The sequence below is a fragment of the Ailuropoda melanoleuca genome, unplaced genomic scaffold (genome assembly GCF_002007445.2).
Source record: "Ailuropoda melanoleuca isolate Jingjing unplaced genomic scaffold, ASM200744v2 unplaced-scaffold6666, whole genome shotgun sequence".
In the NCBI taxonomy this organism is placed as follows: domain Eukaryota; kingdom Metazoa; phylum Chordata; class Mammalia; order Carnivora; family Ursidae; genus Ailuropoda; species Ailuropoda melanoleuca.
This window is the reverse complement of record NW_023241236.1, coordinates 3740-5881: the sequence shown is the minus strand read 5'-3', so window position 1 is coordinate 5881 and position 2142 is coordinate 3740. Positions and strand designations below refer to the sequence as shown.

Sequence of the window (2142 nt, the reverse complement as noted above, 5' to 3'; positions counted from 1 at the left end):
TATCTTGAGAACATGTGTGAAATGGGTTGTGTTTGCTTGGCTACATAAAGGAATGAGATTTTTTTATGTCTTTCCATCTCTTAGTAGATTGCCATGATACACAAAGTCCCTTGCTTTAACGCTTATTCAATAATAAAACTGTTCTATTCTCTTCTACCACTGTGGAGAGGTTTTCTGACTTGGCAGGAGACGTTTATAATTCGACTTCTCCAACAAACTCAGTTCAGTTTATCATTCTAGGACTCTATCAGTTGTAAAATTAGGGAGATGGAGTGCATCTCTGTGATCCTTTATAGCCCTATAAAATCTAGGAAATAAACTGTATGGTGTATAAAGTTCATAAATACTATAGACAATTTTCTGAGTGATGTGAGTCTTCTTTTTAACTAAGAAATTAAAAACAGATTCTGTCCCCAAATCTTTTAAACCAAGACTCTGACTTTTAGGTTCCCAATAATTTCTTTATAGCATGTTTCATATCTTTGTTCTTCAGACTATATATTACAGGGTTGATGAGTGGAGTTACTATGGAATAAAACAAATCACCATATTCTGAATCCCAGCTGCATGCTTGGATGTTGGGCTCACATACATGACCATTACTGAGCCATAGAACAGTGAAACTACAACCAGATGGGACCCACGGGTAGAGAAAGCTTTTCTTCATCCAGCTGCAGAAGGAACCCTCAACACAGCTCTCAGAACCAGAGCATAGGACACCATGATAAAGAGAAAGGGTATACCTAAGAGCAGAGAACTTAGGGTAGAACTAGTTAACTCTATTACAGGGGCTCTAAGACAGGTGAAGGCCAACAGGGGACCTGGATCACACAGGAAGTGGTCAATGATCCTGGATCCACAGAAGGACATTTGGGAGATGATGATGATGGGAATCAAGAACCAGAAGAAACGTATCCAGCAACTGACCACAAGATTGGTGCAGAGACGTCCTGTCATAATGGTTGGATAATGTAGAGGCCGGCAGATGGCAAGGTAGCAATCAAATGCCATGATAGCCAAGAAAAAAGATTCTGCAGCACCCAAGGAGAAGAAAAAGTAGAACTGGAGAAAGCATCCAGAGAAGGAGATGACCTTGGTGTCAGAGAGGAAATTGGCCAACATGTTGGGGACAGTGGAGGTGACATACCAGATCTCTAGGAAGGAGAAGTTGGTGAGCAAGATGTACATGGGAGTGTGGAGTCTCTGATCCCAGCGCACAGCACAGATGATAGACCCATTGCCCATGAGGGTCAGGAATAGAGAACTGAGAAGAGCAGAAAGAGGAGGATCTGTCCTTCCCTGGGGCAAGGGAAGCCCAGGAGGATGAAGCCAGTGATGATGCTGGAGGTGTTGGGGGTGTTGGAGATTTTCATGGGTCTGGGAGCTGTGAAAAGACCATCACATTATTGAATGTCTGTGTAGATAGGGACCCAGATATGTATGAAAACCGCCCAGTGGAATGCAATAAACACTTATATGTCAGTAATTACTATTTTTGTCTAATCCTGAAATACCGTTCTAGTTGAGTTGTTGGACTGAAAAACACAAGATGTTGGTGAATATCAGTGGATAGACAGAGGTGTTTCTCTATTGTAAAATATATGCAAACATACTACATAAGCTTATAACTTGATCATTAACATAAACATCCGAGGTAACCACTGAGGTCAAGAAAGAGACTATCACTTGCACCCTAGAACCTTCCTTCACACTCCATCCCAATCAGTATCCTCTGCCTCTCTATCCTTCCAATTGTAACATTGTCCTTTCCTTATGGTAATCACTTCCTTGTTTTTGTTTATTTTAGTAACCAAGTATGCATCCCTAAACGAAAGTATTTGGTTTTGCTTGTTTTTGTAGTTTACATAAGTGAAATTATACTTTTGGCTGGCCTCATTGTTCAACAGTAAGGTTTGTGAAATTCATGTTATTGCATTATCTGTAGTTTCCCCATTTTTACTTCTCTATATTATTACATTCTATGAATAAACCACCACTTAGATGAATTATTTCCACTTTGGAGCTACCAGGAATAATTCTATGAAGATATAGTTCATTTTTCCTGGTTCACACTTGCACTCATTTCTTTAGGCTGAACACAGAAGTGTGTATGTTCAACTTTATTAAACCAATATTCCATCC

At 39.9% G+C, this 2142-nt stretch overlaps 1 pseudogene; it reads right to left on the bottom strand.

Annotated features, from left to right (window-relative positions):
- Positions 1–442: 442 nt before the first annotated feature.
- LOC100482153 lies at positions 443–1373 on the bottom strand (annotated as a pseudogene).
- Between the last annotated feature and the right edge of the window lie 769 nt (positions 1374–2142).